Below are 17,218 nucleotides of genomic sequence, written 5' to 3'. Positions count from 1 at the left end.
TCTTAAGGGGAATTACATTTCAAGTTAAGTGTGTGTGTGTGGAGGAGGAAATTATATAGTTAATTATGTTTTAAGCTCGATGAAATTTTGAAACATTGCCAGCATGGCAGAGTGCACTGAGATAAAACAGATGTAAGGATCTCAGTTTTAGAACTTGTTCAGTATAAGCCCTTGTTGACTAAAATTTAGTAAATCCTGGAGCTTGGTAGTTTAAACTCTGACTTTGAATTACATCCACAGATTTAATGAACAATCTTTAACTGGATCAAGTATAAAGCTGGTCAGAGAAAATGATAAATAGGTACCTGTTTGTTTCCCATTTGAGTGCTGGGCACTGCAAAGATAGATTAATTACCCTTAATTAACTATCTCCTTTGTAGAAGCTTGAAGCAAACAGTCTAATGAGGCCAAAAAGAGTGGAAGCTACTTGATTCACTTAATGTGCAGGTATCGTCTGCACAATTATCTGCCCTCTAAGCAAATGGGGTGCACTCATAGCAACCCAGCTCCTGGCCCTGGTAAATTTGACAAACAGAAGGAACCTGGGGAGACAGAAAACTCCGAGTGCTCACAGAGACAACATAGCACAGTGTTAGCTGGGGGAAAACAGCACTTGTGCTACTGAAGACAAAGCAAGTTTTGTGTAAGGGCAGCATCCATCTGAAGAGGACTGAACATCTCCAGCAAATGTGTTCCCTGAACCATACAATATCTATATATTCTCTTGAACTAAAGATATCAGTCTGAGGACAAGAAATCTAGCTTACACTGTTAAGAAGTTACCTTACAGAGATTCAGTTGTCAGGCACACAGATAATCCAGTTTCTGATGCCACAGAAAACAGTACAATGATTTGCCTGCCATATGTAACAGGGATGGACCTCTGAAGGCATCTAGTCAGTTTCTTACACAATACCAAAAAGGATCTGGTAGCTGTGGACCATAATAATATCAATATCAAGGGGAGAAGCAGAAAAGACAAAACATGATCTTTTAGGCAGGGGGCTAAATAGTAGTCTGAAATACCCCCAGAACCTTGCTCATAAACAGAGAAAATATACACCTGAAAGAATGGTTGAGCAAAGACAAAAGGGTAAATTTCTGAAACTCTCTGGAACAGACAAGATCTACATCAGAAGGAAAGCAAAGCCAAATGAGAACCACGTCATTGGTTCATTCAGAAAATTATGCAGAACTTTTTAAATAAAACTCAAGAAAAAGCAACACTTGTGAAAAAGCACCTGCTCTTTCCAATCCTCTGTAATGTTATAGCTCTCTTTCTTTTTAAGCAAGCCAAACGGCATTCCTCTTCACAGAATCCACAGCTCTGTCAAGACACCTTCATGGGGTGTCTACTGCCATGATATCTGAAGGGAAGCTCTCTTCCCTCTGTCCCTCAGAGGACTCATAAATTCTCATTAAGAAAGGATTTTATGAGTGACAACCCCTAGAGGCAGCACTGCCTCATCTCCATGATGACATGCCAAGATTAATCAAACATCCAGAGTAGCTGTATTTCCCAGTCCATTCACAGACAGCAGGTACCCCATTCTTGACTTGAGGCACAGCTCAGAACTGTCAGCTCAGTGCCCACTTTCAAAGTACCTTTAGATAGGGTGGGAGCTGGAGCACCTGAAGCTTTGGGAGGGTATTGATAAACAAAACACGTGAAAGTACAGTGCTCTCGGGAACTAACTGGGAAGGTCTATTCTTTGCCCAGAGCCCACAGTTAGGGAGTTAAGGAAATAACATACAAGGATTCCTTGTTTGTAAGGATTTGTAGGGAATGAATGACTTCTCTCTCCTCATTGATCTGAATACACTGGGGAAGGACTTCAGCTCCTAAATTTCCATTCATTTGACATTCCCTCCTTCTGCTCCAAGATACTGGTGTTTAAATCAAGCAGACTTTTTCAGTAGAGTGGAAGGATGGGATCATATGCGTGTGATAAAGCATGGCCAGATAGCTGATAAGCATTATTAGGACTTTGCTAGAGGTACTCAAAGGTCCCAGGGGACAGCTGTTGTACAGAACAGTGTCAGAGGTGCCTGCTCTGTCCTATCCTCAGGATTGTTTTAGAAAAAAATGTAGACATGGCCCATTTTGATTACATACCAAAAGACAGTATTGACTCAGCAGCTCTAAGAAGTGTCCTGCTTCAAAGAGACCTGCAAAAAGGCTGTAATATATTCTTATATTACATGCACAGTGACTATGCCCATAGGAGCAAAAGAGTTCAAAAAATTAACATGAATTGTATTTGACTTGAAGAAAGTGAACAACTTAAAACAGAGAAAGCTGGGGAAGAGGAAAATAAATGTGACAGGCAAAAGGGTAAACATTTTTGTATGGTGTGGAAATTGTTTTAAAATGTCATATTAGAGGCTCTTACTAAGCCAGTAATAACTATCAAAAAAAAAAAACACTTTTAAAGGAAAAAAAATAACACATTAGTTATAGTAAACAACAGGGTGAAGAAAGCTTATGAAAGTAAAAAAACAAACAAGAAGTTTAATCCAAGTGAGAAAAAAAAATCATAAACCTGGGAAGTTAAACGGACAAAAAAAAAATTACAAGGAAGCCCAAAATATTTTTAGAAGCAATTTGCTGAAGGCGTAAAACTGTTTCATAGAAAAATCTTTTTAAACACCTCAGAGGTAGGAAGCTTGCCAGCTAGTTAGTCAGGCAGATACATGATCAAGATGTAAAAGGAGTGCTTATGGAAGATAAGGCTGAAAATGTTTAATGAATTTTTCCACTAGTGTTCAGGGTGGAGGATCTGAGGGAGGCTCAGGAAGCACAGTATTTTATATGGGGGAAGAATGTGATAATCTGTCCCAGACTGAAATGTTAGAGGAAAAGACTTCAGAACAAATGATATAATAAGTTGTGACAAATCAGGTTCCAGGACTAAATAATGTTCACTCAAGAGTCCTAAAGGAATTCATGTATGAAACTGCTGAGCAACCAACTCCGTTTTGTAACTTACGTATACCAGCCTCACTGCTGGAGATGTTAAGGGTGATGCCAATTTTTTTACAGAGTTGTTGACCTGAAACTAGGAAATCTGAATTCCATCTTGGGGAAATTGGTGGAAATTATATTGAAGAACAGAATTAATAGACCCAAGAATAAATACATTATGTTGGAGTTGAGCCCATGTGACTTCTGTGGAGGGACGTCATGCTTCATATATCTATTACCTTTCTTTGAAGAATTGATTAACATGTAAACGAGGATACTGCAGATCATGAGGAGTAAGTGGATTTCTTAAAAACTTTTGCCAAACTCTCTCAGTTAGGTCTTTAAAAGCAGTAAGCTTTCTTTGAGCGAGCTTGAAAGTCCTGTTACAAATTCATTTTTTTTCCAATGGGGGAATTTAGCCATGGGTCTCATAGGGATCTCTGTGGACATTTTTGGTGTTCAATGGATTTGCAATGATCTCAAAGGATCATGATAGCGATGTTCCAAAATTTACTGATTGTACAGATAGGAAAAAAAGTGAAGACGGCAGTGAAGAAATATTTCATTTACAAAGTGGCTGGCATGCAAAATGATAATAAATTTAATGTGAAATTCAAGGTCAGAAAGGTAGAAACTTATTTAAACATGTACTCTAAACTAGCTATTTGCACTCAGGAAAGAGGTATGTGGAAAGTTCTCTGAAACTATCAGATTGACAGTCAGTGGAAATTGTACAGACAAATTGATCTTTAACATTTTTTGAAGATAAAGGGCAAACAAGTCAGAAAACATGAGTACACCATTCACAAATTGTTACTATGTCCCTGTTGTTGACTGTGCACAGGTCTGATCACTGTATCTGCAAATGACTTTGACAGAAGTAGGAAGGCTGCAGAGAAAGATAAGAGCAATCACCACTGTGCTGCAGTTCCCACATAAGGAGAGCCTCTACAAACCAGGCTCCTCTGCTAGCAAAACCAATGGCAAAGAAAGAAAACGATCTGGAGAAGGTAAGCAGGCAATGATTTTTCACTATTTCTCTCAATACAAGAATGCCTACCCAGTGAACTGAGAAAGTAGTACTTTTAAAGGAAAGTGAAGGTCAAGATGTAAGTGAATTCTGGAGCTTGTGACTGAAGGACGTGCAGGTTGTACATCTGAAAGGATGGAAAAAGACAACTTCATGGAAGATACAGCCAGTAGATGCTATTAAAGGGTGACAATAGTCCAGTTGCTCTCTCTAGGTCTGTCAATGTTTAAATTGCTGGTTACCTGAAGCTGGGAATTTTTGTTCTTATACACTTCCATATTACCTGTCAGAGGCAGACTTTTGGTCTAACCAGAGTTTTTATCTATCTAGCCACCTTTAAACCACGGGAACACAGATGCACAAAATACGACTAGAAGAAACCATTTGAATCACAGGGTCCGGTCCTTGGCAGGACAAGCCTCCAACAGCAGCTACCTGGCTCAGAAAGGATCTGCTGAACAAGCAGTCTCCAAGGGCCATAAAAAGCCACACTTAAAAACTAAAGTAAAAGGAGAAAAGATAAAACTGCAGTGACTTACCAGAAGAGAACACAGGAGATTGAAGGGTACCATCTTCTCCTCCATCCCTCCCAAAGTAAAACAGAACTGCAAAAAGCAGATGCCTACCCCAAAAAAAATAATAATAATAATTTTTGCTGAACTACTGTGGGTGAAAAAATAATCTCTTTTGAATGAAAATGCATCATTTTTTTCATTCTTCTATTCCTAAAAATACAGATGCCTAGATGCCTAGATGCTGTTTTTGAAAATTCTGATGTTACTTTTTCCTTTCTGTATTGCAATTTATGTTTAGGTGCATCTGAGTGAGTAGGACTCTCAGAAGGCAAAAGAGGTGTCAATTTTTGTAAAGGAAATGGAAGTGCTGCTATTCAACTCTGCTATACGATCACTAAATCTTAAAGCTTGTCTCACAGTGGAGGAGCAGTGAAGCAAGAAATTGCTAATGCAAAGTGTATAAGAGAAGATCCACTAGAGCAGGATTCAGGCCTCATCCCAAAAGCCACTGTTGCAAAGGAAAAAAAGAAGAAATATGTGGGCAGTGGAGAGCACTATGAAAATACAACAGCTTTTTTTAAAAAACAAACAAACAAAAAAACTTACTAGCCATTTTAGTACTGTATTCAAAGTTTAATCATGTTACAATTTTGAGTGCAGTGTTTAGACTTCAATAATGCACACAAGTGACAGACAGCACAGCTCCCCAGAATCTAAACCACATCGGTACATTGATTTAGGAGTGGGAGAATAATATAATTTGTTTTAAAATTGGTGATTATCTACCTGAGAAGACAGGCTGGTAGTAGCACTTCAGATTTGAAGATTTGTAGCTGAAAGTTGCTTGCTGTCCCTATGGGGTTCCTTGGGACCCTGCAGGCAATGCTGGTGGACAGTCACTAGTGGGATGTTTCTGCAGATTCACTCAGAACATGTCATTCTTCTATGAATGAAGAGAAAAAGCTTTTAGATATCTGTTTAATCTAGAGCTTTTAAGCATCTGTTTTAACTCTGCTAACTTCAGCATTACCATGTATCAATGGTGCTGTTAGTACTCTTTAAATTATGCACACGTTTAAAATGTTTTCAGGATCACAGTTTGTATTCCTCCAGGCATGCACCCAGCTGTGTCTGGCAGGTATAGGCATGTAGAGCTATGTTATATGATTGATAACTGAAACCATGTGGCTGCATAAGTCTTCCCAGTTTAAGACTATGAAACAGTTCACGTGTGGACAAATGACATCATGTTTTCCTGAGGTGCTGTAAAACATAATATTCCCAACCAATATTGATTTCACACTATTTACTCGATCCAGCTGTTGTAATTTCTGCAGTGAATACTTTCATCTCTTCATGACACTGCAAAGACATTTCTAAACCCAAAAGGTAATCTTCCATATCCCACATTGTCTCTGGTGTCTTCTCACAAAAGAAAGGCTACGAATCCTTCTACAAACCTACTGACTTGGCATATGTGCTATGAACAAAATTGTACCTACATTTTAGATAAATATAATATCATCTGGGTTTTATGTATTTGCTTATTTATGGAAAACATGGAATCGTTTGCAAAAGTAATTTGCTGAAAATGTAGCCTTCAGGATGTAGCTGCAGCCGTAATTGACAGAGCTGTAAGCATATTTATGTGTGTGATACCTATATGGCAATATTTTAACAGGCCTTAAATACACAGTTATATAGTGCACAGTACTTCACTGTCAGCTGTGTGAGGTGTTAATGCATCTTAATATTCAGCATGTTCAGAGATTCACAACTATTGAACAATTCATTCTCACAGTAATAGCTGAAGCAGAGTTTGGTTATACAAGGGAACAGTAAATTGGAGAATGTAAGGGATTGAACATATTGTAACCTTCGGGGAAAAAAAAAATCTCTAGTTATTCCACATAAAGCTATGATGAGCTCCAGCCTCAAGGTTAGGCTGTGCACTGTACTTGTTGAAAGCAACTAACCTGGTACATCATTCTGTTAATAGATGCTGCTATGGATCTAATTTCCAAAGGTTTTGCTGGGTTTGTGATGCAAAGCAAAATGCTTCATATTCTTCACATCCCCTTGTGCTCTTTGGGCATGAACCAGGAGCCTTTACTCTCTGAGGGACTGTTCAGCTGATCCCTCTTTCTTAAATATTGCTAACTGTATGGAGAGCCAAATATGCAAAAGGGATCTAATTTGGGCAGTTTCCATAGCTATCATTTCTGATGTGGGATTCATCACATCTACGTGTAACCATCAAAAAATTTGGCCTGTAGACTTAGCTAGCTGTCTAGTTTTCACAGAGGGCTAGGGCAGGAAACTCCATAGGGCAATTCGTCTTGCCTAACTCAGACATGAAGCTTTAGAGCATTTTGACATTTGATTTAGATTCCTGGCACCAATTAGGTACCTGCTTTAGTGAGACCATATTGCGCTTTGAAGATGCCATCTCTCTCCACTGGCTGCAGAAGGGGGGCTAACATAGATTAAATTCTATATTTCAGGCAACCAAAGTTAGAGAGAATGAAAACCATTTCTTGTGTCCTCTAACCTGCTGGAATCATTAATTGTGGATTTTAAATGATGGTATCGAGGCAGCCCTTTGCCTGATGTTGCTTTCAGATACATTATACACTCACTAAAATGTTAACCTTAAAGTTCAAATTCCTTAATGTTCAAAATCAGAAGCTATTTTCTAAAAAAAAAAATGTCCTGGGATACAAGACTGAAATCACCCTTGAAGGTCAAACTTCAAAGTCTTTTGCTTTTTCTCCAGTATGAATATTAAGCAGTCGCTAGCTAAGGGATAATGTAAAGATGTTGCTCAGATACAGCCATCTACATAATACCATTGTATGTATATAGGGAATGAACCAGTAGCATTTACTGTCAGAGAGCAGCAGTTATTTCCAAACACAGCTGAGGTGCTTCCAGCAGTGAATTGTTCACATGCTGCTTGATGTAAATAAGCCCTTTTTACAAGCTCCCTGGGGCAGGGATCTATTCCTCCGAGAGGCTCACCTCAGCCACCTGGTTAAAAATAAACGAATAATACAATGCACAAAGACATCGGGGATACCTTTGCCATTTTAATTCCAGGCAAAACAATTTTTCTTTCACTGTTTAGCATAAAGATTTCATGGCTGAGGACTGTGGCCATACACCTACTCTAGATGCTTCTTTTGGCTGCACAGCACACCACGCCCTAGACGTCCCTGATTTCTGGATTTCTGTCTTTGGCCATTCATTACTTGCTTAAACTGAGCTGCCCTGGTAGGCATCAAAATGAATGGATGACATGAAAAACAGTCTGAATATGGTAAAGAGCAGAGCAGTGGAGCACTCATTCAAATTTTTGTAGCATTTGGCCTCTTTCAGCAGAGGAATAATAGATTAATAGATTAATACTCACTGTGTAGCTCTGCTGGCAACGTTCCCTCCAGTTTTAACTGCTGCCTATGAGCAAACCCAGAAATAAAAGACCAGTGTACCATTTGGTGGAGTTATGCCCACTTCACTCATCCATTGTCCTCATTAGCAAAAGGCCTGAAGAAAAATGACTCCATTTGTATTAATTTCTTAACCAAAATTCCCACTGGATACCCAGCTGTCAGAACATCCCTATGTTTCAAGGCATTCAAGCATTTCTGAACCAAGATTTGAGTTTTCCTCTGTGTTAATTACAGGAACAACATGCTGAGCTGATCTTCAGTCAGAAATCTCCTTTTTGCCACCCAAGAATGTGTCACGTACAGCTTATGACTGAAAGAAGTGAGAAGTCACAGCTGCATTTAGCACTCACATAAAATTGAACTTGCATTTTTGAGAGGGCATTGCAAAAGAATTTGAAAGATTCTCACTGGATCAAATACTGTAACAATAATCTGCAGCAGTAGCATAACTTTGAGCTTCTCTTGCCCTAACTTTGTGTTTTCTTCTACTGGGAGGAGGAGATCCAACATTCTGAATTTCCCAGTGATCCTGCTGCCATACTGCTGCCTAGGGGTGAAAGAAAAAGAAAAATGAGATATGAGACCTTTTCCAAATGAAGAGGTAACAGCGATGAGATGTGACGGGACACAGCCCTTGCAAAGGAAGAGACTGGAAATGGAAGAAGCAAGTGAGATGAAAGCAAAAAATTATTTATAATTGTAAACAGGCTCATTGTAAAGGGAAGTGAAAAGGTCGTTGGACTGGAATCAGTGACTGACAAAGATGAAAAAGAATACGGTGTGATGAAAGGATTCCTATTATGTACAGCAGCGGGTTCTTGAAAATGGAAATACTGTACTCCTATGTATCAGATGATGCTAGTCAAGCTGTTAGCAAAAGACTGTATGAAAGTGACATTACTCAAGGAGAAACAGGTTTTTAAAAGTGAATGAAAAGACGAGAGCAGGTACGGAATTGCTGCCAAACTGTTTAAAGATCTAGTGAGTGATAGGAAAGTGTCTGCTACTGTATGCCCTTATAAAAAGTTATTTGTTCATCAGAGCACACTGCAAAGGCAGCCATGAAGAAAGAGCTGCAAGAAATCACAGGGCAAGACTGTGTTCACTGTTCCCAAGAAAACAAGTTATTTGATCCACCGTTACCAGTAGGGCAACCTGTGAGAGGCTTGGCAAAAGGTGTGGGTGGGTGTGCAGTATGTCTCCGATGATGCCGGTGGTGAAGAGAGATGTTGGCTTGGAGCCGGTCATTATGCAAAACCATGGAAAGAAGGTGTGCCAAACTGCTGAAGAAAATCTCAGGGAGGTGCAAGTGTCTGCATGGGTTCAGATGTAGTGCAATATCTTGTCACAGGGGCTGCTACTGAGGTGTCTGCTTTGAAGAATCATAGAAGAATCATAGAATCATTAAGGTTGGAAAAGACCTCCAAGATCATCTCGTCCAACTGTACCCCCACCGCCAATATCACCCACTAAACCATGTCCCTAAATAAAATAAACCATGTCCCTAAATAGAGTTCAGTCGTAGTCAAAGAGAAGAGCAAGAGTAGCAAGCAATAAGTGTAAGAAAGTAAGACAGCAAAAAGGAATAGTAAATAGTAAGAGAAAAAAAATTGTAAATGTCTTTGGAGAGTTGTGCAAATGGCAGTCTTGCCTCTTAGAAAGATTGCTGGTAAAAATGTGAGGCACTGGTAGGTGAGATCAATCAAATAACTGTCTGAGCAGATGAGTGGGGAAGTGGCAAGAGAGAGGAAGTGTCAGCAGGCAAAATGTTGACTGCAGGAGAGGATACACAGACCACCCAGGGCAGCCTGCAGATTGCCCTCTTCCCTTGCCTCCCCCTGGCCCTACCACAGAGCCTCAAAGGCGGACTGAAACCACCTCCTCTCCTTTTTCATCCCGCAGGAGGGGCTGCCAGAACAGCAGGTGCTTCCATGTGTGCAGATCCTGTCACTTACTCATGTAGCTCTTCATGAGTCTAAGTTTGCCTGCATGTTTCTGCCCACATAAAACAGAGGAGCCAGACTTCGAAGACAGATTTTCGTCTCAGCAAAGCTAAAAGAGTGAGAGATGCTAGCTCAAACGATGCCTGAAGGTACAGTGAGATTAGTTCACAGTGCTGAGCCTCAGCTGGACTCTCTGGAAGCTGCAGCTGCTGGGTAGTGTGGCTCTGAATATTAATAGGAAAAAAAATACAGAAATGTCACTAGTATTTGTGCCTTATATAAAATGTATTACTAGTGTCAGCTAGTTATTTCTGTGCTGTACTGAAAGGGCGGTGACATCCTGAGACCCTCTCTGTCCTCTGTAGGACTGAAACCTGTGTGCTTTTCTTTTCACCTCTGACTTAGCTTCCCATGGTGTTTCCAACTCAGAAATGATCTGAAATACTCCTTGTTTATCTTTGCACGGCTCTAGGGTGTTCTGTCCTGACCACATACAATCTAACACCTTCAGCAGTTTCTCAGTGTTCGGAAGTTATGTAGAAAGTACTGAAAGGAACCTCCTGGATCACTGGCCACAGATGGGACAAGTTGAGCTGGTCAATCCACATTTCTTCTACAGGCCACCAGAACCACAAGTGAAAGCATTCTGCCTCCCTGGCCTCTGCATCCTCATGGCAGACAGCATCAGGGTTTTCCTAGGGATGCCATAGGGCTGTCCCTCCAACCCACAGTGCCAGATCCTGTCGGCATGCCAGGGAAGTCAACCACTGGACGGTGTGGTGTAGCACGCATCCCAAGTTCTCCCTGGAGGCATACAGCCCCAGAGCTACTCCAGCTGTGATGGGGGTGGAGGGCAGCAAATCTGACCACAGCCTCTTGCCTGACTCTGGGGGTACCTCTGCTGAGCCTTTTCCCTTCAGGTCCAAGCTACCACATAACAACATCCTTCCACGTTATACCTTCTGATGACAGCACCTGTTTGGATTCCCTGAGTATGTGTGTGATTACCTGGGAACAACCAAGTGTCAACCTATAAAACTCTTAAAGAAGTTAATGTTTGGTCAATATGCTTTAAAAGACCTGTTTAGTTCTATTTATTGCAAGTGACACCTGTATAAAGCGAAATTTCAGATTATACTCATTCCTATTTTAACTTTCTGATTTTTTGTTGATCTTAATTAGAAATTTCTTTTGCCTTTGCAGTTCTTCTTTCTGTATTCTTCATAGAACATATAATAAAATATGCATTACTGTAAACTCTTGGTTTGTTAAGTATCATAATGATTTCAGGATGATTGGTTGTGACAAATTCAAGATGCTCTGTGCTACAGCTATCTTGAGAGGGCTATAAGCATTAGCTGGCATTCCCTAAGTGTATTTCTCATTACATCCCATCATTTTACTGTCTTTCAACAATGATGTCCCTTGTCTTCATTCCAATGTTGCCTTGGGGATAAAGTAATGAGTCCTCAGACTATTTTCTTCTCTTTTTCTCTCTAAAGAGAAGGCAAACAAAGTACCAGACAGAGAAGAAGATAAAGTAGCTCACGTAGTAGGGAAGAAGAGAAAGAGATGGGACTATACGTCAAAGAAACTGATGATTTGATTCACACTGGGTTCGGGCACCACTTGATGCATCTGTAATAGGTACCAGCTTGGTATATTCTGCAAAACTCCATCAAAATCATTTTAGGTTTCTCATGCAAACTGGCTCTTTTTCTCACTACCTCAGCTGCTGGATTTCAAGCATCCCCTCTGAGCACCAGATCACCGGCTCGAAACAAGAATTCTATCAATTAGAGAATTCTGTAATAGACCTTGGCATTTATGAGATAGAAGGAAAGATGGCTAAGTTATTTTATTTTACACTGACAGTTGCTGGAGACATTTCCATGGTTATTACATCCTCAGCAAGTTCCAGTATATAATATTGAAACTGAATTATGGATAGCACACATCATTTTCAACACCTTTAGCTTTCACCTTGAGGCAGTCCTGTGAAAACCATACATCTTGGACTCTCCACAGTCTTAAACATGGCATCCTGCTCTCTGCTTCAAGGCTACATCTCTGTTCCTTAGCATGTGGAGATTATCAGGACCATTCATTTTCTTCCCCTTCTCCTGGCACATCTCCTTCTGCATCTCACTTTGTAGGCAAGCTGAAGGCTTCAAGCTGAATGTTCCTCCTCAGCATAGAGATCACCTCAGTCAATGTTTTAGTGCCTAGGATCTCAGGGATCTTTATTTTTATTGCCCAATGGGTATTTCAGTTTCCACTTCTTTTGTTCAGGAAATAAATAACACTGGTTCTTCTCTATGCAACTCAGAAATCAATACCTATTTGAAATTTCCGCAGTTATCGGTGCTGTTGTTCTCTTTAAAGTGCAAAACATTTCACAGTTTTTGTACCCTAGCCATACAAAGCGAGGCAGAATATTCTGTTTAAAAAACATTTCTTCCTGCTGGGGATGCACAGAAGCGTTATGTGTGATACAACACACACATTCTCATCACAGCCCCCCACAGCCCAGCAGATTTCCTGACCTAAGAAACTCACGTCCTGGGGAGGCTTGCAAATAGCTGTAACCTGGTGTGGGAGGCTCAAGGGCCACCCATAAACAGCCACGCAGATTGCCTGGGTTTACTCAGGGAAGTCAGAAATAAATGCATGATTTATGGAAGAGGTCTGCAGAAAAAGAGGTAGTTCAAGCTCGGAACATAGCTGTCGTGGCACCTGAGGAATCATCTACAGAAAAAGACACTTGGTTTCCTTTCAAACTTATCCACAAAGAAAATATACAAAGCAGAGTTTCCATAAAGGCATTTCATCCTTTTCACGTGTCCAAAGCACTGCTTTAACTGCTTATTAACAAATTATGTTGTTCAAAGCTAAGGAAGCCACAGACACTTCCAGCAGAAGTATATAAGCATGCAAATAAGAATAAAATATCCTGCCTCCTCATTTCTCCCCCACAAAATTGCATCTTGACTGAAATCCTGATTTCTTGAAACCAAACACCTCTGGCTGTAATTGGGGCAGAATATCCCTTGTTTCTGCTCCCCTGCCGTGCCCCACCCAATGCCACCAGGCAGGCCCTCTTGGTCTGCGAGGCTTTGCTCACAGGCAGCTGTTTGCACAGCTGCTTCTCTCTGTAGCAGCACTGAGTAATTGCTCTGCAGCCGCACCTCCACGACAGCTCTCAAAAAAGACAAGTGCAGCATGAATGCAGCAAGTGCTTAATCTTTGTCTTCATCTTCCTTCCTTCCAATTTCTTCCTTTTCAATCAAATGTGACCAAACCATACATTATTGTCCCCGCTGTCATTAGTTTACTTTTTGCTTAACACCTTTGGGACTCTTCAGGGCTGTAACGTGCTATTTCTCATTCCTCCATCCTCACCTTGTACCTTGAGTGCAAAAGCCCATTCCCAGATGGGGAGAGTTGTCCAAATAATCCCAGGACACCTAAACATTCCTAATCACTATAGAACCATGGATAAACAGGCAGATATGGGTTGTGAGACTCTAGGGAAAAGGAATAAACATTTTTGGAAGATAACCTTTCCTCTGGCATATTTCTGCGACAGCACTTTTAAACATCTGCTGCATCCTCCTACCTTGCATTGTGATACTGTCATAACTCATCAGCAGTGCCTGGGCAGTATTTGCATAGTGAACCCCTAAGGAATAACTCGATTCCTCCAAGAGGAAAAATGGTGATTTGGTAGCTTGCATCTTCCCCTCCAATGCTAATTCTCAGGCTGATATCTCAGGATGATGTGAGGAGCAGTGAGCTGCAGAGGATTCTGCCTTCCAGATAACATGTAAATCCAAGAGTCTGCTACTTGCAGTCACTGACGATACTATGCCGCTTTCCTGTAAGGTGTATTATTTCCTTCTACTCTGGGTGAAATCCCAGCTGTGAACCTTACATCCTGCCTATCTATTTGCTCCTTAAAAATAAATTGGATAGGATGGTTTTCATTTCCTGTCCCCTCACTTCTTCTGTTGTTTGGCTACAGGCAGTTAAACAACCACAGTGTTTCACCCTGGAGGTGCCTGTATGTCAGTAACGGGTGAAATAATCCTTTTATGAAAAGATTTACCTGCCTCATAGGAATGTTGTGAAGTTTAAGCCTTTTTTTTTTAAGAGGATTGAGATAAAAAACACCATGGGGATACAGATGACCTGCATATTTGCAAGGAATTGATAAATTTTGTATGCAATTAACAAATACCATATTTTTTGAGATTTAAATTTCCTTCATCATTTTTGAGCGGAAGGAGTTGGTTTTGATTAAGCAAAATAAAAGCAGTTGAAAGATAATCCAGACAGGGAAGAAAAACCAACTACAGTGCTTTTCTTTAAAGGAAATAGCTCTCTCTGCCAGGCAGGATCTCTACAGGATGCAGAAAAACTATTGTGAAGGAAGGCTGTCATATTAATGCATTTTCAGGTCTTTTCCTCTAGCCACTTTCAAGACATGTGACTCAGCTGTATTTCTTTCTATTCAGCAAAACCAGTGCTTGCTTTGAATACCAAAGTCAGAAAAGAAGGGAAACACAGAGAGATCTCTGTCAGCAATCACACAGGCAGTGCATTTCCTGATGAAAACGACGGCAGAAGCCCAGATTTCATTGGTACCTTACACTTCCATTCCTACTTCATTGAGTTTTGTAGATCTGGAGACTTGCCATCCAAGAAAAATTAACCCCTTGAGGTGAAACAAGGGAGTGTGCTTAAAATCAGGTGTTAACATTGATTTCAACAGACTTAGTAAAGAGAGGACATGTTATTCCATGAAGCCCTGGCAGAGGGAGACATCAGAAACGTATCTAGTTATATTAGAGGATCTTCTGTCTTGGAAGGATAATGGCTATTATTAGTCACTGTTTCTGGCAGCATGCAAAGTGATTGAGAGACTTTTCAAGCAATAGAGACCAGTCCCTAACCTTACAATCCTAAATTAAATACCGAGTGGGAGGTAAGGGAAGTAGTACAACGTACAGAAGAGTGAGTGCTCCTTAGGACAGTTGGAACTTGTTAACGTGAATCAGCCAGGAAGTCTCATAAGTAGCACTGGGGATTATCTTGAGAATCCTCCAGTCTATTCTAGTCATAGTGTTTGCAGAAACTAAATGCTTTACTCATGATGGATTTTGTCAAGTACCTCCTGTGAAAGTAAGTATACACACTGTAGAGAGAAAATTAAGTGCAGACTATTCTCATTTATTTTCAGGAGAATTTCCCAACTTGCAGCTTAATGAGACTTCACTGAACAAAACCAAATTCTTCCTTTTTAAACTCTCCATGTAAAGTCTTAACTTCTTTTTTTTTTCTTTCCAAAAGTAAATATACTAACTATGGCCTGGCCTCAAACATCAATCTACAAATGTTTTATATTAACCAGGTGTTTATTTTGTTCACATTATCTCATCCCCTTCTTCCCTGGATATTTGAGGATTAGCATATGTTATGGACAAGATCAAAGAGATCAATTTACTGTTTGTGAGCTTTATTCAGGAATTATTTGATTTTTGCAAACACAACACAGCTGTTGTGTATGCAAAAATGTACTTAATGGTAAGTAAAGAAAAGATTTCTGTGGAGTCTTTTGTTTGACAGAATTCACTCTTCCATCTCTTACAAAAATCAATTAAGATGAAAATGCAACTGGACTGTGCATATTTTTTTATTATTTTTTTAATCAATAGACCCCCGTGTTCCCAGATTCTATTGAATTAGGTTTTCAAAGCTCTTTTGTTCTCACCTGTCTATGAAAAATCATTCACAGCATCCTGGATCTCGGTTCACAGTGTCTGCCTGAATCCAAAAGGTAAAGTACTCCATCCCCAGGGAGGGCGCCAGCTGTCTCATTGATTCAGCATGGCTTTTGGATGATTCTGAAGTAGCACTGGCATAATTTCCAAAGAGAGGTGTATAATGAGGTAGCGCCATGTTAAACATTACCAGGGAGAAGTAGAACATCTGGTCTGGAACTAAAGAGAAGTCCAGACCTGAACTATCAGCATCAAAGCATGCACTTGTGGGGTAGCATATGCCAGGATTCACTGCCTAGAAGCAACAGATTTAGGGATGAAATGGGATGTGAAAATAAGAGTAAAAATAATAAGGAGAAAAAAAAAACATTTTCTCATGTATTTCTTTTCTAGGATTTATGTTCTTGCTGACTCAAAAAGTACTGTCACAATTCTTGTACGCTGACAAAAGAAGGGATATTCAGAATAAGCTTCACTTTGTACAAATGCATAGGTATTTCCTATACTTTTTTTTTTTTTTAAATCTAGCTGTCTTTACTCCTTTCACAGACTGAGCTGCCACTTTGATGTAATCCCACTAAAACCCCAGCTCAGTGCAACATTTTCTACCCTTTGCAGGTTCCAGTTGTACAGCAGGAAGTCTGGAAATGCCAGGGAGCCCCCAGTCTGTCAGCTGGGAGCAATCTCCCCATGCACTTCTCCCACAGTCTGGAGGGCTGAGGATGTAAACAGTGAAAATTCTTCATCAACAGTTGGTGGAGATGGTGGGGAGTGTTTTAAAAACAGAGTCAGAGGGAGAGAAAAGGAAGGATGTCATCATAGGCAGCCCTTGCTAGCAGGTGCATTCACACCAGGAGCTGGCTCTGTTCTCCACTGATTCAATGAAATCTCTGTCTATAGCAGCAGGACGCTGGCAACTTTGTCAGGGGTATACAAACACCTGGGTATGTATGTGCTTTTTTAGGGGGCAGTGAGAGGGGGGAGACTTTTAAGAAATCTGGGGTTTATATGAGAGAAAGGGCGGGGGGGCAGAAGAAGCATTTTCCTATCATAAGAAATAAACTGATCTCTCCATCAGCTTCCAGAGTACATCTCTCTCACTGGCTGCACTGTTGGGTACCCTGGTGAGCATATGGTACCTTCACAGCTCCCTCATCATCATTCTGGACATCTTCCTTACTGGCCTGAGTTGCCTCCTAGAGGACTGATAGTAGCAGATCTGGCCAAGTCTCCTTGGTGCCAAGTCCTTGTGGCAGGTATTTCATAATGAAATTCATCATTCTCTCTCACATTCATGGAGGGGGGGTGTCTCTGCCCAGAGGTTTTCTGTTTGCTCTGGGGGATGTTAGGATTCCTGGCATTTCTCTGTTTCGTGACCAGCAACACGGCTTTTTAGTTGTGCACCAAGACTTTTGTCCTTTTGCCTGTTCATCCTTGGGAACTTAGCAAAGCATTGTGCATTTGATTGCAATGTTATTACAATGTTAAATACAGAATAGTTAAATCTGCCAGGCACTCTGTAATCAATAT

At 40.5% G+C, this 17,218-nt stretch overlaps 1 protein-coding gene across 2 annotated transcripts in view; it reads right to left on the bottom strand.

Moving 5' to 3' along the window:
• Positions 1-17,218, bottom strand: part of NXPH1 (neurexophilin 1) — a 182,331-nt gene that overhangs the window by 154,833 nt on the left and 10,280 nt on the right. The window contains exons 1-3 of one of the 2 annotated variants that reach the window (XM_080579989.1): positions 15,679-16,256; positions 5,297-5,453; positions 4,535-4,617 (exon numbers count right to left, since the gene is read on the bottom strand). The gene's annotated coding sequence lies outside the window, so the exon portion shown is untranslated. Of the gene's footprint in view, positions 1-4,534; positions 4,618-5,296; positions 5,454-15,678; positions 16,257-17,218 lie in introns of those variants that run through there. The other variant, XM_080579995.1, reaches the window with a different exon arrangement.

Source organism: Anser brachyrhynchus, assembly GCF_964034855.1.
Source record: "Anser brachyrhynchus genome assembly, chromosome: 2".
NCBI lineage: Eukaryota > Metazoa > Chordata > Aves > Anseriformes > Anatidae > Anser > Anser brachyrhynchus.
The sequence above is the reverse complement of the archived record's forward strand: the minus strand, read 5'-3'. Positions and strand labels throughout refer to the sequence as shown.